At 42.1% G+C, this 6,542-nt stretch overlaps 1 pseudogene across 1 annotated transcript; it reads right to left on the bottom strand.

Annotated features, from left to right (window-relative positions):
• Positions 1 to 2,693: 2,693 nt before the first annotated feature.
• On the bottom strand, positions 2,694 to 3,260 carry LOC113893775 (annotated as a pseudogene). The gene has a single exon (XR_003511331.1). The product of XR_003511331.1 is annotated as a methyltransferase-like protein 7A pseudogene (transcript).
• Between the last annotated feature and the right edge of the window lie 3,282 nt (positions 3,261 to 6,542).

Below are 6,542 nucleotides of genomic sequence, written 5' to 3'. Positions count from 1 at the left end.
AAAGGACAGAAATGGTAGGGACATAACAGAAGCAAAAGATATTAAGAAGAAGTGGTAAGAATACACAGATCAGATCAGATCAGTCGCTCAGTCGTGTCCAACTCTTTGCGACCCCATGAATCGCAGCACGCCAGGCCTCCCTGTCCACTATACAAAAAAGATCTTCATGACCCAGATAACCATGATAGTGTGACCACTTACCTAGAGCCAGACATCTTGGAGTGCAAAGTCAAGTGGGCCTTAGGAAGCTTCACGACAAAGCTAGTGGAGGTGTTGGAATTCCAGTTGAGCTATTTCAAATCCTAAAAGATGATGCTGTGAAAGTGCTGCACTCAATATGCCAGCAAATTTGGAAAACTCAGCAATGGCCACAGGACTAGAAAAGGTCAGTTTTCATTCCAGTCCCAAAGAAGGGCAAGGCTAAAGAGTATTAAAACTACCAAACAATTGCACTTATTTCACATGCTGGCAAAGTAATGTTGAAAATTCTCCAAGTAAGGCTTCAATAGTACATTAACCAAGAACTTCCAGATGTTGAAGCTGGATTTAGAAAAGGCAGAGAAACTAGAGATTAAATTGCCAACATCTATTGCACTGATGCTGGGAGGGATTGGGGGCAGGAGGAGAAGGGGACGACAGAGGATGAGATGGCTGGATGGCATCACTGACTCGATGGACGTGAGTCTGAGTGAACTCCAGGAGTTAGTGATGGACAGGGAGGCCTGGTGTGCTGTGATTCATGGGGTTGCAAAGAGTTGGACACAACTGAGCCACTGAAATGAAATGAACTGAACTGAACTGAATTGCACTGTGGAAAAAGCAAGAGAATTCCAGAAAAACTTCTGCTTTATTGACTATGCTAAAGCCTTTGACTGTGTGGATCACAACAAACTGTGGAAAATTCTTAAAGAGATGGGAGTACCAGAACCACCTTACCTGCCTCTTGAGAAATCTGTATGCAAGTCAAGAAGCAACAGTTAGAACCGGACATGGAAAAATGGACTGGTTCGAAATTGGGAAAGGTGCACATCAAGGCTGTATATTGTCACCCTGCTTATTTAGTTTATATGCAGAGGACATCATGAGAAACACCAAGTGGATAAAGCACAAGCTGGAATCAAGATTGCCAGGAGAAATACCAATAACCTCAGATATGCAGATAACACCACCGTTATGGCAGAAAGCAAAGAGGAACTAAAAAGCCTCCTGATGAAGGTGAAAGAGGAGAGTGAAACATCTGGCTTAAAACTCAACCTTCAGAAAACTAAGATCATGGCATCTGGTCCCATCACTTCATGGCAAATAGATGGGGAAACAATGAAAACAGTGACAGACTTTCTTCTCTTGGACTCCAAAATCACTGCAGATGGTGACTGCAGCCACAAAATTAAAAGATGGTTGCTCCTTGGAAGAGAAGCTATGACCAACCTAGATCACATATTAGAAAGCAGAGACATTACTTTGCCAACAAAGGTCTGTCTAGTCAAAGCTATGGTTTTTCCAGTAGTCATGTATGGATGTGAGAGTTGGACCATAAGAAGGCTGAATGCCAAAGAATTGATGGTTTTGAAATGTGGTGTTGGAGAAGACTCTTGAGAGTCCCTTGGACTGCAAGGTGATCAAACCAGTCAATCCTAAAGGAAATCAACCGTGAACATACATTGGAAGGATTGACGCTGAAGCTGAAACTCCAAAACTTTACCCAGCTGATGTGAATAGCTGACTTATTAGTAAAGACCCTGACGCTGGGAAAGATTGAAGGAGAAGGGAATGACAGAGGATGAGGTGGTTGGATGGTATCACTGATTCAATGGACATGAGTTTGAGCAAGCTCCGGGAGACGGTAAAGGACAGAGAAGCCTGGCGTGTTGCAGCCCATGGGATTGCAGAGATTTGGGCCCTATTGAACAACTGAACGACAACATACTCCATTTAAAGTTATTACAAAATAATGGCTATATTTACCTGTGCTGTAGGATATATCCTTGTTGCTTATTTATTTTATACATAGTAGCTTGTATCTCTTCATCCCATATCCTTGTGCTGCTCCTCCCCTCTCCCCTCTCCCAACTGGTAATCACTAGATCGTTCTCTATATCTGTGAATTTGTTTCTGTTTTGTTATATTCACTTGTTTTATTCTTAAGATTCCATTATAAAATATCTTGCTTTAATTTGTTCTTTAATTGCAAGACTAAGCATTTAAATCACATATTGGCTATCTTTATATTTCTGTTCCAGTAATTTGCTTCTTTTTCTCTTTTTAAAAAACAATTGATTGGGAACACATGTACTCCCGTGGCGGATTCATATTGATGTATGGCAAAACCAATATTGTAAAGTAATTAGCCTCTAATTAAAATAAACAAATTAAAAAAATAAAAAAACCCAATTGATTGAAGAATCCTGTTGTTGATTTGTAATGTCTTTTAATATGAAGGAAGTTAACCCATTGTCTATCATCCTTAGCAAATATTTTAATAATTTTTTTGTACTTTAAGTTTGTTTATAATCTATTTCTTTTCCCTGAAGGAGTTCTAAAATTTTATTTATTTATGTACTATCAGTCTATTTCTTTAAAGCTTCTTCTGCACTCCAAGATTTTTTTCTTAAAAAATTCAACAGTATTTTTTCTAGTAGCTTTACTTCTATGTTAGGGTGTTTGATCTACTGAAATTGGGAGGACTGCCCGTGGTGATGTGCTTGCCACTAAGCAGCCCTCCTCATGCCCACACTCACCGGCCTCAGCACTCGGCACACTTCCTGGAGGATCTGCTCCTGGTTCTTCACCGAGCAGAGCACCAGGGTGCAGACCACCACATCCATGGAGCCTGAGGCCACCTGGTGCATGTTCTCCCCGGCAGCCACTATGAAGCGCTCAAACTGCAGGTGTCGGTTCTGGGCAATGCTCTTGATCAAGAACTTCTCAAAGTTGGGGTTGGGATCAACACAGGTCACCTGGCATCCAGAGGGGTAGAACTTGAAGTTGGCCCCCGTGCCACAGCCCAGCTCCAGCAAGGAGAGCTTCCCAGAGGGGCCCGTGAACTCCCGCAGGTTGCTGAAGAGCTCCTGCTTTTTGCTCTCCATCTGTTTATTGTACATCACAGTCAACCTTGCCAGGAAGTAAGGGAACCACTGTTTGCATATCCAGTTCCACAAGCCCAGAAAGTCCAGCAGGTACATGGGAAATGCCAGGATGCAGACAGCCAGCCGGAGGATAAAAATGGTGAGCGCCATCACTCAGAAGAGAAGAAAACAGGTCAACAGTTAGAGATCTGCTCCTTTAATTGCAGGAAGTAGGTTTCTGGTCACACTCCAGAGCCAATCAGCTGCAAAGGAAAGAAGAATTGGCTGTGCTGGAAATACACAGCTGAAGTCAGATCTTGGGCAAGAGACCTGTTTTATCCAATTAATAGATGTTTGGCAGAAATTGCCTCATTATTTTTCATGAAGTGAAATGAGAAAGTTTCCAGCTTTTCCTTAGAAGGAAAGCTGATTACAACCCCCTATTCCTGCTTGGGGAGAAGGCAATGGCAACCCACTCCAGTACTCTTGCCTGGGGAATCCCATGGACGGAGGAGCCTGGTGGGCTGCAGTCCATGGGGTCGCTAAGAGTCAGGCACGACTGAGCGACTTCACTTTCACTTTTCGCTTTCATGCATTGGAGAAGGAAATGGCAACCCACTCCAGTATCCTTGCCTGGAGAATCCCAGGGACAGAGGAGCCTAGTGGGCTGCCGTCTATGGGGTCACACAGAGTCGGACACGACTGAAGCGACTTAGCAGCAGCAGCCGCAGCAGCATTCCTGCTTGGAGACTACTGCTGCAGTTTTAAATGCAGAATGTACTCACAGCTTGCCTGTTTTCCAGTGACCCCTCCTAAGAAAACGATCTGTAGGTGAAGCCTGGCTAAAACCCACACCAGCAAGCCAATGCCAAAGCCTAGTTATTACTACATGCCCCCTCCTACTTCCGTTCCATCTTGCCCCACTATGCCTCTTTTTTAAAAAAAAGAAATGAAAGTACGTGCCTGTCTGGTCACAGTTAGCAAGACTTTTCCCTTTTGCATTCTCGGCAGAGGCTGTCTGTCGAGATTACTATTATTAAATCCAAAAATGGAAGTGTTTTTAAATCACTGTTTTGGGCCCCCCCATCTTTTAAAGGGCAAATTTCACCTTCAAACTGTGCCAAACCACTTCATTACTGGGGCTTCCCAGGCTGCTAGGGGTGAAGAGCCTGCCTGCAGTTCAATAATAGAGGTAAGAGATGCGGGTTCTTTCCCAGGGTCAGGAAGATCCCATTCCCGTATTCTTGCCTGGAGAATCGCATGGGCAGAGAAGCCTGGTGGGCTACAGTCCATAGGGTCACAAAGAGTAAGACACTACTGAAGCAGCTTAGCACACATATTCATGCATGTACTACATTACTGAGCTTATTTACATCAAAAAATGTTTCCAGACATCCGTATGTTTTAAACAGGAAAGCCTGGGTTTTAGGGTGGTTGGGGAACATATAAATTTTCAAAAAGAATATTTACTTTTTAAAACCAGGTGATGGATACAAAGAATGTTCTGTTGTTTCATTATTTGTTACCATAGTTTAGTTGCTAATTTGTGTCTGATTCTTGCCATCCCAAGGACTATAGTCCACCAGGCTCCTGTGTCTATGGGATTTAGCAAGCAAGAATACTGCAGTGGGCTGCCATTTCCTTCTCCAGAGGATCTTCCCTACCCTGGGATGGAACCAGGGTCTCCAGCTTTGCAGGCAGATTCTTCAAAGACCGAGCCACCAGGTAAGCCATTATTATTTGTTATACTCTACACATATTTTATAAATATATATTCCATCTTAACAGCTTTCTTGAGGTAGAACTGACATACAATAAACTACAAACATTTAAACTGTCTAGTTTGGTTACATTTTCATGCATGTACACACCCGTGAAGTCATTGCTTCAGTCAAAGTAATGAATATACCTATCACCTCCCCCAAATACCTCTTGCCTCTTGGTAACCCCTCTTTCCTGTCCTCCCTGCTCCTGGGCCACCAATGATCTGTTTTCTGTTGCTACAGATTAGTTTGCATTTCCTATTCCTGTTAATGGAATCATACAATATCTACATTTTTTGGTCTGGCTTCTTTCATTTAGCATAATTGAGAGTCATCCATATTGTTGCATGCATCCGTTGGTTTTCCTGCTTAGTATTCCTTTGTATGGATCTATAACAATTGGTTTATCCACTCACCTGTTAATGGACATTTGGGTTGTTAACAGTTTTTGGCTGTTGCAAATGATGCTACCATGGGGACTTTCCTGGGGGTCCAGGGGTTAAGAATCCACCTTGCAATGCAGTGGAATCAGGTTTGATCTTTGGTCAGGCAACTAAGTTTCTGGGGAGCAACTAAGCCCCCACGCCACAACTGCTGAGCCTGGAACCCACTAGTCAAAACTAAAGAGTCCGTGAACCTCGAGGAAAGATCCACTGTGTTGCAACAAAAGATCCCGCATGACACAACAAAGATCCTGTGTGCCGCATTAAGACTCAATGCAGTCAGAGAAATAAATATACTTTAAAAAATTAAGCTACTGTGAACATTAGTGTACAAGTCTTATACATGTACATATGCTTTCTCCTGGATAAATTCCTATGAGTAGAATGTGTAAGTCACGTGGTAGGTACATGTTTATCTGTTAAAGAAAATGCCAAACTGTTTTCCAAAGTGGTTGTACCACCAGCAGTGTATGAGAGGTTGAGTTGCTCCACATCCTCACCCACAGTTGGTGTGGTCATCCTTTTAATCTTAGCCATCCTAAAAAATGTCTTGTGGTCCCTCATTGTAGTTTTAATCTGCATCTCCCGGTGATTAATGATATCAAGCATCTTTTAATGGGCTTATTTGCCATCTATGTATCTTATTTGAAGTGTCTGTTCAAACCTTCTGAACGTTTTATTTATTATTATTATTATTGTTTTCGGCTATGCTGTGTGGCACGTAGGATCTTAGATCCCCAACCAAGGACTGAACCTGTGCCCCCTGGAGTGGAAGTGTGGCACCCTAACCACTGGACCGCCAGGGCATTCCCTGAACATTTAAAAATAGGGTTATTTTCTTATTGAATGTTGAGAATTCTTTGCAAGTCATTATCAAATATGTGATTTGCAAATATGTTTTCCTACTCCATGGCTTGTCTTTTTAATGGTATGCTAAGAAATGCAGAAATTCTTGTGCATCTTTGTCTGGTTTTGGTATCTGAATAATGCTGTCCTTGTAAAATGAATTTGGAAGTGTTTCTTCCTCTTCTGTTTCTTGGAAGAGTATGAGAATGATTGGTACTAATACTTTACATATTTTATAGAATTCCCCAGTGAAATCCTCTAGTCCTAGACTTTTGTTTGTTGGGAGATTGTTCCTAACTGATTTAATCTCCTTACTAGTAATCTATCTCTTAGATTTTCTATTCATGATTTAGTCTTGGTAGGTGGTATGTTTCTAGGAATTTATTCATTTCTTCTATGTTAACCAATTTGTTGGCTCATAGTAG

This window comes from Bos indicus x Bos taurus, chromosome 5 (assembly GCF_003369695.1).
Source record: "Bos indicus x Bos taurus breed Angus x Brahman F1 hybrid chromosome 5, Bos_hybrid_MaternalHap_v2.0, whole genome shotgun sequence".
In the NCBI taxonomy this organism is placed as follows: domain Eukaryota; kingdom Metazoa; phylum Chordata; class Mammalia; order Artiodactyla; family Bovidae; genus Bos; species Bos indicus x Bos taurus.
The sequence above is the reverse complement of the archived record's forward strand: the minus strand, read 5'-3'. Positions and strand labels throughout refer to the sequence as shown.